This window comes from Syngnathus leptorhynchus, chromosome 12 (assembly GCF_054491065.1).
Source record: "Syngnathus leptorhynchus isolate UIUO chromosome 12, UIUO_Slep, whole genome shotgun sequence".
Taxonomy (NCBI): Eukaryota; Metazoa; Chordata; class Actinopteri; order Syngnathiformes; family Syngnathidae; genus Syngnathus; species Syngnathus leptorhynchus.
This window is the reverse complement of record NC_141206.1, coordinates 746,083-761,372: the sequence shown is the minus strand read 5'-3', so window position 1 is coordinate 761,372 and position 15,290 is coordinate 746,083. Positions and strand designations below refer to the sequence as shown.

The following is a 15,290-nucleotide window of genomic DNA, read 5'->3' as shown; positions in this document are numbered from 1 at the left end:
AATTTCAAATTTGAAAAATGTGAAATTTCTGGAAAGTGGGAAGGTTGCAATAGGTAGGCAAAAGATGAACAGTTGAAAGTTGAAGTATATTGAAATTAGAAGTGAAATGTTGCGAAATTCTGTGCAAATTTTCAACGTGAAAACGTGAAATTTTTTAATTTGTCAAGTTTGGGAATGTCCCCAATGTGATTTGAATGTGTTGAATTATGTGAATTTCAAACTGGCACAACGTAAATGTGAAATGTTGAATCTGCTATTGAAAATGAATGGGGCAAAAATTGCCCAAAATTTGTGAATTTTGTGAAAACTGAGAATTTTTTGAATGAAAAAAAAATGTAAGCAACGGTGTCATTAATATTTGGAATAAGTGAAAAGTGGAACGGAGTGAATCGGTTGAAGTATGTGGAACTAGTTTTTTACTATTTAATTCCGCAAGTATTTATTCAACTTCTTCCCCTTCACAAGCAATTTCTTCAGGAATTGCAAATTCTAGTTATTCTACTTATTCTGCCCACTTTTTTACGCTTAACTAGTTCCACATACTTCAACCGATTCACTCCGTTCCACTTTTCACTTATTCCAAATATTAATGACACCGTTGCTTATTATTAAATAAGAAAGAAAATAATATTAAAGTAGAATTTCAATAGTGTGAAGGACAGGAATAACAATAGTGTGAAGGTCATCACCTTCACACTCATAATAAAGTGAAAGGAGTAGAATAACATATGTGTGAAGGCCTTTGCCTTCACACAATAAAGGCCAGGAATAACAATAGAGTGAAGGTCTTCACTTCACACTAATAAAGGACAGGAATAACAATAGTGTGAAGGTCTTCACCTTCACACTAACAATAATAATAAAGGACAGGAATAACAATAGTGTGAAGGTCTTCACCTTCACACTAATAATAAAGGCCAGGAATAACAATAGTGTGAAGGTCTTCACCTTCACACTAATAAAGGACAGGAATAACAATAGTCTGAAGGTCTTCACCTTCACACAATAAAGGACAGGAATAACAATAGTAGAGATGCACCGATCCGATATCTGGATCGGATATCGGCCCTGATATCAACAAAATAGATGGATCGGGTATCGGAAAATGCAGCCGATCTGTGGGCCGATCCTTTTCTGAATCTATTGGGACGCGGGCTACGTCATACGTCAGCAGCACGCGTGCCACATGCCACGAGAGTTTTCTAAAAAAAAAACGCAAACATGGAGCGAACGAAAGAGTCAGCTGTGTGGAGGTACTTTAAACTGAACACGCCAACTACCTTGACGGCCTGTCTGCAAAGCTAATGTTGCCAGGGGTGGTGGTAGTACTGCCAGTTATAGTACTACCAATTTAATTAAGCATCTCCAGAAACACCACGCAACGAAGCACCAGGAGTTCCAGCAGTTGAGCAGATCAAAGAGAGCGGGAGGTGGACCTACACAGCAGTTAACGCACCTAATGTTTACATGTTTACTATTTCTTTTAATATTTGGTTACTGTGTGCTTGATCACCCTTTCAATACTTGCCCAGTGCAGTTTCAGCTGCAACATTTGTATTTTTAAGAAGTTTGTATCCTAATTTACTTGAATTTAAATGCTGATACACTTTATTGCTGCTGTTGCACAACTTTTGTTACAAATAAATAGTTCATTGCATTAATCTGCTTTATCTTGTTACATTTTGTTTTAGGAAAGAACTGTGTAGTCATGCCTGATGCCATTGCCTTTAGTCTTTTCTGTTCCACATGTGAGCAAACCTTGTTAGAATGGATGAGGAAGGAAGGAATAAAGATGGCACACTTCTGAGGCATTTGAGTTCAAGTACTTGATAAAAGTCATGACATGTTGACTATGTAGCTTGTTAAATCAACCATAATGTCGGATCGGTATCGGGTATCGACCGATACGCAAAGCCACAGCATCGGTATCGAAACTGAAAAAGTCGGATCGGTGCATCTCTAAACAATAGTGTGAAGGTCTTCACCTGCACACTAATAAACGACAGGAATAACAATAGTGTGAAGGTCTTCACCTTCACACTAATAATAGAGAATGGTGTAGAATAAAATCGCCTTCACACAATAAAATAAGCATTTCCCTGAAAAGAGTTTTTGGAACTTGGGATGTCTATAGCTGGGAATAAAGGGCCCTTGCAACCCTGGCCACATCGGGTACTTACTTGCTCGTCGGGGTAATAATTAGCACGCTCGGGTTTAGGTGAACCACGATTCGACATTTGACTTGAAAACGTTGAAAGTCCGTACTTGGTTCCTCCTTTTACGTGAACATCGACAAGGATACGTTCGTATCGACTGAGCCGGTTTTACACAATAGTCCTTTTTTTATATATATATATATATATATATATATATATATATATATATATATATATGTTAGTTCCGTTTGAAGTTCGATGACGCGAAGCGTCGTTTAAACGTGCTAAACCACATCTACATTGGAAACAAGAAACATATTTCAACGTTACCTGGTTTGATCGCGCCCCCGTCTTACAGCAGCCGCTCAGAATTCATTTGAACATTGTGAATAAAATATTCCAGGTGCATCTGACGTATAAATAAAGAAACGCTCCGATGACCACCAACGACATTACGTTTACATCTTCTTTTCTCTTGTTTTGCATCTTGCTTTCCGGCGCACTACTGCCACTTTCAGTTCCGGTGTTACATGTCAACTTGCTTCCATGTTATCTTGGTCCCCGTCTCGAGTTACGACTGTTGTAACCGATTTTGTGTTTCGCGACTGGAGATTTGTCACAAGCGACTTGGAATTTGCCTGACTGCAAAACTGTTCAAATTCTCAATAAAAACGCTGAACGAAACGTCTCGTTTGCATTTCCGACCGGCTGCAACACATAGCAAACACAAAAAAATATATAAAATAGAAAAGTCATTTGCGGGATTTGCACCCGTGGCGCAAAGAAATAGCGTATAGCGTACTGATCACCGCCTTAACCGCTGTGCTATCGTGACACATAGCTAGCACAGTAGATAATTTTCGATATAGCCTAAACTAAATTACCCGGCGAGGGTACGCGTTGAGCTGATGCCTTGTGTATACCCGCCCATGTTAACTGGCTCCTCGGAACCAACTTGACATGGTCGCGTTTCTAAGCTTCACGCCAACCTCGCAGCAGGGCATCATGCATTTATGACATGATCAACTTTCTAGAAACATAAGGAATGGGTCCAAGTACTAAAGCAGCGGTGTTATATTGATCGACTTTACGTATTAATAGGAGTGTGGAGAGAACAAAATTTCACAAATGGTTGTCTGTCATGCGCGCCGAGGGTGAACAAAAGTATACCGCTGGAAAGGTTTCAAAAATGTTCGCTAACTGAAAAGCATGAACATGAAAAGTATGAACATGTACAGCTCTAAATACTTGGTCAGGGCTCCTTTTGCCTCAATTACTGCATTAATGTGGCGTGGCATGGAGTCGATCAGTCTGTGGCACTGCTCAGCTGTTATGTGAGCCCAGGTTGCTGACAGTCGCCTTCAGCTCTTCTGCATTGTTGGATCTAGCCGCAGGGATGCCAAAGTCAAATACACCGAGGGCCAAAAGAACAAATTTGCTACAAGCCAAGGGCCAGACTGGTTAAATGCTTATTAAAACATGTTGAAATGAACATAGCCTGTTGAACAAAGACCTAACACTGTTTTTTAAAACAAAGTATTAATATCAATATGATTAATAAACCTTTATACTTATTGCCCCCCGGCTGGGCGCCTGCACATTGGGGTTCACCCCGGTGAGCGAGAGGGTAGCCTCCCTCCGCCTTCGGGTGGGGGGACGGGTCCTGACTGTTGTTTGTGTCTATGCACCGAACGGCAGCTCAGAGTACCCACCCTTCTTAGAGTCCCTGGAGGAAGTGCTGGAGAGCGCTCCTTCTGGGGACTCCATCGTTCTACTGGGTGACTTCAATGCTCACGTGGGCAATGACAGTGAGACCTGGAAGGGCGTGATTGGGAGGAACGGCCCCCCCGATCTGAACCCGAGCGGTGTTCTATTATTGGAATTCTGTGCTCGACACGGATTTTCTATAATGAACACCATGTTCAAGCATAAGGGTGTCCATGTGTGCACTTGGCACCAGGACACCCTAGGCCGCAGTTTGTTGATCGACCTTGTAGTCGTGTCATCGGATTTGCGGCCGCATGTTTTGGACACTCGGGTGAAGAGAGGGGCGGAGCTGTCAACTGATCACCACCTGGTGGTGGGTTGGCTCCGATGGTGGGGGAAGATGCCGGTCCGACCTGGCAGGCCCAAACGCTCTGTGAGGGTCTGCTGGGAACGTCTGTCAGAATCCCCTGTCAGGAAGAGCTTCAACTCCCACCTCCGGCAGAGCTTTTTCCACGTCCCGGGGGAGGCGGGGGACATTGAGTCCGAGTGGACCTTGTTCCGCGCCTCCATTGTTGAGGCAGCCGACCGGAGCTGTGGCCGTAAGGTTGTTGGTGCCTGTCGTGGCGGCAATCCCCGAACCCGGTGGTGGACACCGGCGGTAAGGGATTCCGTCAAGCTGAAGAAGGAGTCCTATAGGGCCTTTTTGGCCTGCGGGACTCCGGAGGCAGCTGACGGGTACCGGATGGCCAAGCGGAACGCGGCTTCGGCGGTTGCTGAGGCAAAAACTCGGGCGTGGGAGGAGTTTGGCGAGGCCATGGAGAATGACTTCCGGACGGCTTCGAGGAAATTCTGGTCCACCATCCGGCGTCTCAGGAGGGGGAAGCAGTGCACGGTCAACACTGTTTACAGTGGAGATGGTGTGCTGCTGACCTCGACTCGGGATGTCGTGAGTCGGTGGGGGGAATACTTCGAAGACCTCCTCAATTCCACCGACACGCCTTCCATTGTGGAAGCAGGGCCTGGGGACTCTGAGGCGGACTCTCCAATCTCGGAGGTCGAAGTCACTGAGGTAGTTAAAAAACTCCTCGGTGGCAAGGCCCCGGGGGTGGATGAGATCCGCCCAGAGTTCTTAAAGGCCCTGGATGTTGTGGGGCTGTCATGGCTGACACGCCTCTACAGCATTGCGTGGACATCGGGGACGGTGCCTCTGGATTGGCAGACTGGGGTGGTGGTTCCCCTCTTTAAGAAGGGGGACCGGAGGGTGTGTTCCAATTACAGGGGAATCACACTCCTCAGCCTCCCTGGTAAGGTCTATTCAGGGGTGCTGGAGAGGAGGATCTGTCGGGAGGTCGAACCTCGGATTCAGGAGGAGCAGTGTGGCTTTCGTCCTGGCCGTGGAACAGTGGACCAGCTCTACACCCTCGGCAGGATCCTCGAGGGTGCATGGGAGTTCGCCCAACCAGTCCACATGTGTTTTGTGGACTTGGAGAAGGTGTTCGACCGTGTCCCTCGGGAGGTTCTCTGGGGGGTGCTTCGGGAGTACGGGGTGCCGAGCCAATTGAGAAGGGCGGTTCGGTCCTTGTATCACCGATGCCAGAGTTTGGTCCGCATTTCCGGCAGTAAGTCGGATTCGTTCCCAGTGAGGGTTGGTCTCCGCCAAGGCTGCCCTTTGTCACCGATTCTGTTCATAATTTTTATGGACAGAATTTCTAGGCGCAGCCGAGGCGTTGAGGGGGTCCGGTTTGGGGACCTCAGCATCGCGTCACTGCTTTTTGCAGATGACGTGGTGCTGTTGGCTTCTTCAGTCCGTGATCTCCAGCTCTCACTGGAGCGGTTCGCAGCCGAGTGTGAAGCGGTCGGGATGAGGGTCAGCACCTCCAAATCCGAGTCCATGGTCCTCGGTCGGAAAAGGGTGGAATGCCCTCTCCGGATCGGGGATGAGATCCTGCCCCAAGTGGAGGAGTTCAAGTATCTTGGGGTCTTGTTCACGAGTGAGGGCAGGATGGAGCGCGAGATCGACAGGCGGATCGGTGCAGCGTCGGCAGTAATGCAGACTCTGTACTGGTCCGTCGTGGTAAAGAGAGAGCTGAGCCAAATGGCAAAGCTCTCGATTTACCGGTCGATCTACGCTCCTACCCTCACCTATGGTCACGAGCTATGGGTCGTGACCGAAAGAACGAGATCCAGGATACAAGCGGCTGAAATGAGTTTCCTCCGCAGGGTGTCCGGGCTCTCCCTTAGAGATAGGGTGAGAAGCTCGGTCATCCGGGAGAGACTCGGAGTAGAGCCGCTGCTCCTCCACGTTGAGAGGAGCCAGATGAGGTGGCTCGGGCATCTCATCAGGATGCCTCCTGGACGCCTCCCTGGGGAGGTGTTCCAGGCATGTCCCACCGGTAGGAGACCCCGGGGTCGACCCAGGACGCGCTGGAGAGACTACGTCTCTCGGCTGGCCTGGGAACGCCTTGGGATCCCCCGGGATGAGTTGGAGGAAGTGGCTGGGGAGAGGGAGGTCTGGGAGTCCCTCCTAAAGCTGCTGCCCCCGCGACCCGACCCCGGATAAGCGGAAGAAGATGAAGATGAAGAAGATGAAACCTTTATATTATATAATACACTTAATAACAAGCTAAATACATAAATGAAAGTGCATGCATTATAAATTGAAAATGCATTACTGTGCTGCTTCAACATCGCATATGGGTAAATTAATGGAGAGACTGATGACTGATGCACTTTATGGAGGAAAGAGGACTGATGGCCAGCTGTCAGAGTGGATTTAGAAAAGGGAGAAATACTACTGATTCACTAGTATGCTTGGAGGATAAAATTAGGGCAGCTCAGGTATGGAAAGAGACGGTTGTGGCAGTATTTTTAGATGTAGAGAAAGCGTATGATATGCTTTGGGTGGATGGTCTTTTGATAAAGTTGCACTTACTGGGGGTAGATGGAAATATGTTTAATTGGGTAATGGAGTTTTTAAGTAACAGAAGTATTCAAGTTAAGATAGGCCTAGAAATCTCCAGGAGGTGCTTTGTTGAAACTGGGACCCCACAAGAAAGTGTGATAAGTCCATTATTGTTTAATGTAATGATTAATGATGTTTTTACAAACGTGCAACCAGGAGTGGGCAAGTAATTTTTTGCAGATGATGGGGGTTTGTGGAAGAGGGGAAAGAATATGAAACATATTGTGAAGAAAGTGCAGGAAGCTGTAACGCAGGTAGAGAACTGGGGAAGAAAATGGGGTTTTAGTTTTAGATTCTCTGTAGAAAAGACTCAATTTATGTTTTTTACTAGAAAGAAGGTGGAGGAGAGTATGAAGGTGCAGCTATATGGAAAGAGCCTGGAGAAAGTAAATTGTTTTAAGTTTCTGGGAGTATTTTCTGATGTAAGGATCACATGGAGGGACCATATGACATACGTGATTGATAAATCAAAGAAAGTTTGAAATGTAATGAGATGTCTGGCTGGAACAGAGTGGGGAGCAAGTAAATCATCTTTGAGGCAGATATATGTATCCTTGATATGAGCCAGAATGGAGTATGGAAGCGTGGTTTATGGGTCTGCTTCAAAGTCACAGTTGGCTAGGCTGGATGTAGTTCAAGCGGCAGCATTGACGGTGTGCACAGGGGCTGTGAGATCTTCTCCAGTGTGCTCATTGCAAGTGGAGGTAGTAGAAATGCCACTCAGTTTAAAAAGGAAGCAGCTCAAAAATCCTCCTTATTGCCAAGACAGATGACATGCTGCACTGACTGGAAATTGAGAGAGAGGAGGGGCAGAGAATGTGCGTTTGATACATGGACAGAGCATGCCACGAACAAAACATTGGCGACCAGTGTGATAACCCTAACCCTAACCCATTTTTCCCGAGGCTGTCAAGGGCAGAAGCAATACGGAGCAAAATCAGATAGTAGAAATGTAACCAGTCAGACAATCACCTCCCAAACAACAAAAGATCCAGCTCAAAGCAACACCAATAAGAACATTCTCGAGTTTCTATATGAGAGAATTAGACAGCTGGAAGCGGAGCTGGCTAAAAATGAGACAGTCAGACAGACCACAGGAGCAACCTATGCCAGCCACCTTGCATTGCATCGCCAAGCTAAGCTCAGGGCCTTCATTGGAAGAAATTGCATTATTGATTGTAGTCTGGGGGGAGTATCAATCAAAGCTCTGTGGGATACAGGGTCACAATTATTAACGAGAACTGGAGAAAAACCTGGCTTCCAAAAACCAAATTAAGGAGCATTAAAGACATATTGGGTGAAGACGAGACTCTTGTTGGCAAAGCAGCAAATTTGACACCAATTAATTTTGCTGGGTGGGTGGAATTGAAATTCAAAATGGGTTCAAACAATAGCACAAATTCAGAGATGCTTGTATTAGTGTCGTCAGAGCCAGGGGTAGCAGAGCCACCAATTATCGGCTATAACGTGATTGAACGCCTAATACGCAGTGGCAATGAGCAGTACTCCAATGCAACCCTTGCTGTAGTAAGAGATGCCTTCACAATTGATTGCAGGAAAGCAACTGTGCTAATTAATATAGTGTGCAGCGTTGACCAAAACGACAAGGAAGGATTGGTAAGGGTCGTGAGAACAAAGACAGTGATTCCAGCTGGTCAGACAAGAGAAATCAAGTGCAGTGTGAGAACGAGTGACCGCCCTACCTCTCAGGAAGTGATCTTTGAACCAGAGCTGACCTCAGAGTTGCCGGATGGAATCAGGATTCCGGAAAGTGTGATTCGCTTGCCGAAGGGACACTGGTCCAAAGTGTCCATCGCAGTCATGAATGAGAGTACTAGTGACATCACCCTCACTCCTCGCACAGTGTTGGGAAGTCTTCAGCAAGTAAAATCCATTTACCCCGAAGAGGTCCAGTCAGCAACAGCTCCACAAATGAGAACAACGAAGGTGAACCTACAGCTACACCGGGAAACAGCAGCAGCAATCATAGAGAGCCTGAACCGGAAATGAATGACCAACAGTGGAGCAGGAACAAAGAGGAACTATGGGACCCACCAGTACCAGTTGATCATTTGTCCCCTGAGCAGCAGGAAAAGGTGAGACAAATGCTTCGAGAAGAGTGTGCAGCATTTTCGAGAGATGACTGGGATGTGGGATGCATTCTATCACTGCTATTAAAGATAAGGTTGACTGACACAACTCCAGTACGACGTACTTACATCTCCGTGCCCAAGCCACTTCACAAAGAGGTGAAAGAGTATTTGGAAGACTTGCTAAATCGAGGATGGATTCAAAAATCCAGATTACTCGTCACCCCTTGTCTGTGTACGGAAAAAGGATGGAAGTTTGCGGTTATGTGTGGATTATCGGGAGCTCAACCCAAAGTCTATTCCAGACCGCCATCCGATACCCGGGTACAAGATGTGCTCAATAGCCTGAGTGGCAGTGCGTAGTTCTCCGTGTTGGACCAAGGCAAAGCCTATCATCAGGGATTCCTTGAAGAAAACCGTAGACCACTCACTGCTTTTATTACACCATGGGGTTTATATGAATGGATAAGAATCCCCTTTGGTTTGTCTTCAGCTCCAGCCGAGTTCCAACGCAGTATGGAGGACTGCCTAGCAGGCTTCAGAGATGAAACATCGCAGCCATATCTTGATGACAATCTCGTGCATAGCAAATCATTTGAAGATCACCTGTTGGATATGAGGGAGATCCTACATCGCTATCAGAAGCATGGTGTAAAACTGACACCAAGAAAATGTGAAATCTTCAAAGATAGGGTGACAGTGGCCAAGTCTGAGGGGAAGGACTAAGAATGACGATCTATCTGCCCTCCTAAGAGAAAGAAACAAGCAATGTGTCAACCAGGACGTTATCTTGTACCGAAGGTCTGCAACTCGATTCCAGTTAGTACCTCCTGCAGCATTCCATCCGCTGATTTACCAGGTATTACATGAGAAAATGGGACATCTTGGATTGGAGTGGACATTGAGCCTCATACGGAACCGATTTATTAGCCACACATGCAGAGAGATGTGACCCACTTTGTGACACAAGTGTGTAGTTGCCTCAAACGGAAGCATCCAAGCAAGCAGGCGAGAGCATGAACATTGTGACAACATACTCCTTTGAGATGGTCTGAATAGATCTCCTGCACTTGGAAAGCTGCAATGGCGGATATGAGTATATCCTTGTTGTAATTGACCATTTCACTCGATTTGCTCAGGCCTATGCGTGTACCAATAAAACTGCAAAAACCGCTGTGGAGAAGATCTTTGCAGATTTTGTGCTCAAGTTTGGATTCCCTTCAAAGCTTCATCATGATCAGGGAAGGGAATTTGAAAATAAGCTCTTCTCCAAACTGGAGAAGTATAGTGGTGTGAAAGGTTCACACAACTCCGTACCACCCTGCCGGCGATGGCCAAGCAGAAAGATTTAATCAGACACACTTGTTAATGCTACAAAATCTGCCAGAGCACTCCAAGTCAGATTGGAAGAGTTCATTAGCCAAAGTGGTACATGCATACAACTGCACACAGAGTGAGGCAACAGGATACGCACCATATTATCTTCTTTCGGGTAGGAGCCCTCGCCTTCCTATGGATATCATGTTTGTCTTAACACCAGCCGATCAAGCTGATTCTCACAGTGATTACGCCAGAAAATGGAGGACATTGATGCTAGAGGCATACAGACTGGCTTTATAGATGGTCAAGAAGGGCCAAGATTGCTTAAAAAAGCTGTATGATCAAAAGATGTATGGAGCGGAGCTACAGCCAGGACGTCGAGTGTTGGTGAAGAGCTTCAAAGATAAAGGAGGACCTGGGAAACTTAGGTCGTACTGGGAGGATCAAGTGCACGTGGTAGTAGAGAGGAAGCATGAGGACAGTCCAGTCTATGTGGTCCGACCAGAGAATGGGACTGGGAGGAATAGAATATTGCACAGGAACCTTCTTCTACCCTGCAACTTTCTGCCTGTTGAGGAGGACAGTTTGGAAAATAAAAGAACGGAGAAACGAACCTCAAGAACTTTGAAACCGAAGGCATGGAAAAGACGTTTGAGACAGGAGGAAATGGATTCGGAAAGCAGCTCCGACGACTGTGGGTGTTGGAGAGGCATCACCACACTTCCAGTAGTACCCTCAGATCAGCCTAAATATCAGCTGAGAGTGGAGCCGGAAGAATTTTACCCAAGGATGGAGGAAGAGGGCGTCAAGGAAAGAGTTGAGCAATCACAGCATGATGGGGGAATTGTTGAGCCTGAAAGAGAATCGTCGCCTGGAGAAGAGGTGGACTCTGACCGGGAAGGGTCATCGGATGAGGCTGATGAGAGAGAGACCAGCTCTCCACCAAAGAGACGATATCCTTTTCGCAGCAGACAACCACCCAAAATGCTTACCTATGTGACGTTAGGTCAACCCTCAATCACAAGTAGATGTAAGTGGTAGTCATGATTCAAGCTAATGTTCAAGTTATTTAGTATGTTGTAAAACGTTGAGTTCTTAAGACGAAAAGAGTTGAAGTGATTTATTTCTGTTCCAGACATTTAGGAACTGCACCAGCCATTGACACATTGTTGTTAAAATACCGTAATTTTCGGACTATAAGTCACGGTTTTTGTCATAGTTTGGGTGGGGGGTGGGGAGCGACTTATACTCGTGTTCACTGAGACTTGGCTGAATGTCAACATTCCGGACTCAGCTGGGCAATTGGAGCGGCTAGCGTGCTATCGACCGGACCGGGCCATTGAAAAAGGGTGAAAATCACGTGGAGGAGGTATCTGTGTCTACATCCGTGACTCTGTAGTTGTACGCAGGCACTGCTTGCCAATGGCGGAGTTTGTGATCATTAAGTGCCGTCCTTTCTACCTGCCAAGGGAATTTACATCGATTCTGCTTGTCGCGGTCTACATCCCGACTTCCAAAGTTGGGAGTGACAGGATCACGGCCCTTAGTGAACTGTACCAGGCTGTCAGTGATCAGCAGACGGCACACCCTGACGATTTCACCATCTTCGCTGGTGATTTTAATCATGCTGACCTGAAGTCTGTCTTTCCAAACCTTCACCAGCATGTTAATTTTCCAACACGTGGTGACAGCTTCCTGGACCTGGTCTACACTGCACATAAAGGAGCTTTCAAGGCCACCCCCCTCCCCCACATTGGATTTTCTGACCACGTCGCCGTTCTGCTTACGCCCGCGTACAGACAAAGAGTGAGTGCTTCCAGGCCGGTTCGCAAGCGGGTGAGAGTGTGGCCTGAGCAAGCCTCTGATGCTCTTCGGGACTGCTTTGGCACTACAGACTGGGAAATGTTTAAGCAGGTGGCCCACTTGCAACAGTCAAACGGACATTGAGGAGTATACTGACTCTGTGACCTCTTACATCGGGAAGTGCATTGATGATGTGACCCTCACAAAATACATCGTCACTCGGGCTAACTGGAAGCCATGGCTGACAGGGGCTGTCCTCGGGCTGCTGAGGGCCAGAGACAAAGCCTACAGGGCTGGGGATGAAGCGGGCGTGAGATCGGCAAGGGCGAACCTGTCCCGGGGCATCAAGGATGCGAAAAAGGCATTCTCTTCCAAGATTACTGCCCACTTCAAGGACAGCAGGGATGCTCGGGGCCTGTGGCGAGGCATTCAGACCATCACGGACTACAAGCCCGCTCCGCAGAGCTGTGAGGCCGACGTTCCTCTGCTCAACGAACTGAACCGCTTCTTTGCTCGCTTCGATGCTCAAAACAGCACTTGCCTGCTGAAGACCCCTCCCCCTCCGAACGAGCAGCCCCTGTACCTCTCTCCCGTTAGCGTGAGGAGGACGCTTGCCGCTATCAACACCCGTAAGGCGGCAGGCCCGGACAACATCCCGGGTCGAGTGCTGAAGGACTGTGCTGAGGAGCTGATGGATGTCTTCACGGACATCTTTAACATTTCCCTGCGGCAGGCCGTCGTCCCGTCATGTTTCAAGGCTGCCACCATCATACCTGTGCCGAAAAATCCTGCTCCTTCCTGCTTCAATGACTACCACCCTGTGGCACTGACGCCCATCGTCATGAAGTGCTTTGAGCGGCTTGTCATGCCGCACGTCAGGTCTGTTCTTCCCCCCACCATAGACCCCTTCCAGTTTGCCTTCCGAGCCAATCGGTCCTCTGAGGATGCCATCTGCTCTGCCCTCCACTCTGCCCTCACCCACCTGGAGAACAGAGACTCGTATGTGAGATTGCTGTTTGTGGACTTCAGTTCTGCCTTCAAACCATTGTTCCACAGCGTCTCATCTGCAAACTCGACAAACTGGGCCTCAGTACCTGCCTTTGCAACTGGCTACTGGACTTCCTCTGTCAGCGGCCTCAGGTAGTACGTGTTGGCAACAATGTCTCCGGTAGCATCACGCGGAGCACGGGGGGCCCTCAGGGCTGTGTGCTCAGTCCGCTGCTCTTCACCCCGCTGACGCATGACTGCACCGCAACCTACAGCAGCAACCACGTGCTGAAGTATGCCAACGACACGACTGTGGTGGGTCAAATCACCAAGGGTGACGAGACTCAATACAGGTCGGAGGTCGACCTTCTGGCCACGTGGTGCAGGGACAACAACCTCCTGCTGAACGTCAGCAAGACCAAGGAGATTGTTGTTGACTTCCGGAAGGGTCATGCCCAACACCTGCCGCTCGACGGTGCTGTGGTGGAGAGAGTGAGCAGCACCAAATTCCTGGGGGTGCACATCAGTGAGGACCTCTCCTGGGCCACCAACGCTGCATTGCTGGCGAAGAAAGCTCAGCGCCGCCTGTACTTTCTGCGGAAACTCAGACGAGCAAGTGCTCCTCCTGCCATCATGACCACATTCTACCGTGGCACCATTGAGAGCGTCCTCTCCAGTTGTATTGCAGTGTGGGGTGGTGGCTGCACTGAATACATGAAGGCTCTGCAGCGCATAGTGAACACTGCTAGTAAGATCGTTGGGGCCCCGCTCCCCTCCCTGAAGGACATTTACACCTCCCGTCTCACCCGCAAGGCGACCGCGATTGTGTGTGATGTGAGTCACCCAGCTCACTCTTTGTTTGATCTTCTGCCCTCTGGGAAGAGGTACAGATGCCTGCGCTCCCGCACCACCAGACTCGCCAACAGCTTCGTACTCCAAGCTGTCAGGATCCTGAATTCTCTCCCTCCTCCACCCTCGGCTGCTTGACGTCCTGTTCTTTTGCGCTTTATTCTGTCTGTCTGCTGTATGCACGCTTGCTCCATTTTGCTCCTCTTATTTATCTATTTATTTATTTATTGTTTATTTATTTGGGTTATTTGCTTATTACTTATTCATCGCTCTTGTCTATTTGTTTTTACTCTTTGTGCTATTTGCTTGTATGTGTTGTGTAATGTGTCTAGTCACCGTGGGACAGTGGGAAACGTAATTTCGATCTCTTTGTGTGTCTTAACGTGAAGAAATTGACAATGAAGCTGACTTTGACTTTGATATGTGATTTGTTTTTCACAAATTTTCAAAATTCAAAAATCTGCGATGTAGTGAAACCGCAATAAACGAACCGCGATGTAGCAAGGGATTACTGTCATTTGAACTGTAAGTGACGTCACCCTTGCCGCGCGTTGGTTGTTAACATAAAGGGCAAAGGATTCAATCACGGGATGACGAAGATGACGAAGGGCCCCACGTACTACTGGCATCATTAGCGGCTTTGTTTGTAAGTGACATGGAGGATGAAGAGTTTGAAGGATTTAATGATTTGGAGTGACACAGAAGGTTTGAAAAACTATTATGGCTTTCACGCACGCCCGATCCTTCTCGACGGGAGCTCTCTTTCTTCTCCGTGGATGGAAGTCGGGGGCCGGCGCTCAGCCGGGTGGCTGTCCGGGGACGGTGGATGGGGCTCGGACATGGCTTTTACGCACGCCCGGTCCTATTTATGGAGCTCTCTTCCACCTCCGTGGCTGGAAGTTCAGTCTCTCTTGTTTTGTTAAATAAAGAGTCGTTTACCAAACCCACGTCTTTCCTGGTACTTTGTTAACGCTACAATATCGTTATATACTAGATCTCTGCAGCGCACGCGCGGCGTTGTTGACAAAGAACGATAAAGAACGAGGAATTTGATCGATGGATTTAATGATTTGGAGTGACACAGATGGTTTGATGATATTGTTTTAATGTGATAGTTATTTGAAATATACTTTATATATCGTTATACGGGTCTGTGGAATAATTAGAAATGCAACTTGCAACGGGTCCAACGTGAGCATATGCGGCGCATACACGGCATTGTTTACATAAAGCACGATCGATGGATTTAATGAATTGGAGTGACACAGATGGTTTGATAAACGTGTTATTTATGTAATACTTACTTGAATAACTCTGAATGTTACGTGACCGTTCTCAGCTCCTCGTTTGTGTATATGTCACGTTAGCATACCGTATCGTTTAGCCTGTTGTTGCTGGTTCATGTCTGTTTTTGGT

The 15,290-nt window shown here is 47.5% G+C and overlaps 1 protein-coding gene across 3 annotated transcripts in view; it reads right to left on the bottom strand.

The window, feature by feature from the left end:
- The window catches only part of mapkap1 (MAPK associated protein 1), a 54,101-nt gene extending 51,209 nt beyond the window's left edge, over positions 1-2,892 (bottom strand). The window contains exon 1 of one of the 3 annotated variants that reach the window (XM_085925530.1): positions 2,487-2,892. The gene's annotated coding sequence lies outside the window, so the exon portion shown is untranslated. Of the gene's footprint in view, positions 1-2,180; positions 2,326-2,486 lie in introns of those variants that run through there. The other 2 variants (XM_085925528.1, XM_085925529.1) reach the window with 2 other exon arrangements.
- Between the last annotated feature and the right edge of the window lie 12,398 nt (positions 2,893-15,290).